Below are 1,244 nucleotides of genomic sequence, written 5' to 3'. Positions count from 1 at the left end.
CTTATTGCCATTAATCTTTTATAATTTTAAGGCTATGAGTACCAAAGGTTAAAAATATCTTCTCTTCTTTAGTGATGAAATGTATCGAGATTTGTAATATGATTTCTTTCCTTTCGTGAATTTGGAGGCAGGGTTTTATCTCAATTAAACGATAGTGAATTTTATGAAAGTAATAATTTAATTGCTAAATTTAAGTGGGTAATGAACTTAACGGTAATTGTTTTAAATGGTAAAACTCTTGAAAATATTTTTAGTATAACAAAATATTACTGTCTATCAGTGATAGATCGCGATAGACATATATCAATGGATGACAGATCACGATGGACATCAATCTCGCAGTCTATCATTGACAGATAGTAATGTTTTGTTATATTTATAAATAAGTTGGTTCATTTTCCTTTATTTGAAAACACCTCATGATTTTGTCTCTATATTTTTAGTTTTATAATAATTTGGTACTTGTATTTTGAAATTTGTAATGATGTCATCTGTATCTTGCACAATCGTTATGTATTTAAAACTGCATAGACTAAGGGGCGTTTGGGGCAAAGAGTTGATTATTATAGTTCTAGGTTATTATAGTTAAGTTATAATAGTTTGTGTTTCGGGTATAGATTATATTAGTTTGGGTTATAATAGTTTGTGTTTGGGGTATAGATTATATTAGTTTGGTTATAATATTATGTGTTTGAAGTGTAAACTATTTTAATTTGAGAAGGAAATAGTAAACACTATAGCAATGAATAAAAAGATATAAATGTTAAATAGTAAAAGCCATAACAAATAGTAAATACTATAGCAAATGAGGGTTTAGAAATAATGTTGACTGTAATTAATTGGGGAATACAAAATAGTATTTACTTTACTAGTTATTATAATCTTAGGATAGTCTTCGCCCCAAACACACCATAAATTGTTACATACTAAAGATCAAGAGACTAAATTTTTAATTTCCATAAATATTCATGATTAAGAATATTTGTTCTAACTTTTAAGAGTGTGAATGCTTTGAGTTGTTAGCTTTTCGGGTTACTATTTTTATCGATGTCACTCCTGGTGATCTAATTAAACATATTCTATTAAAGTATGATGTCGTGTTCTGCATGTGACATCTGAATATCATGAAATCAATGATCTTATCGTATCTTTTGAAACCGACGCACTAGATATGTAACTTACGTCATTTTTGACTTGTTTAGAAGGTCAATTATTAAAATATCATATCATTATTGTCAATGAAA

The sequence above is a fragment of the Benincasa hispida genome, unplaced genomic scaffold, assembly GCF_027475165.1.
Source record: "Benincasa hispida cultivar pf3 unplaced genomic scaffold, pf3_genome.v1.1 HicScf109, whole genome shotgun sequence".
Classification (NCBI taxonomy): Eukaryota; Viridiplantae; Streptophyta; class Magnoliopsida; order Cucurbitales; family Cucurbitaceae; genus Benincasa; species Benincasa hispida.
This window is presented reverse-complemented; position numbering follows the sequence as displayed.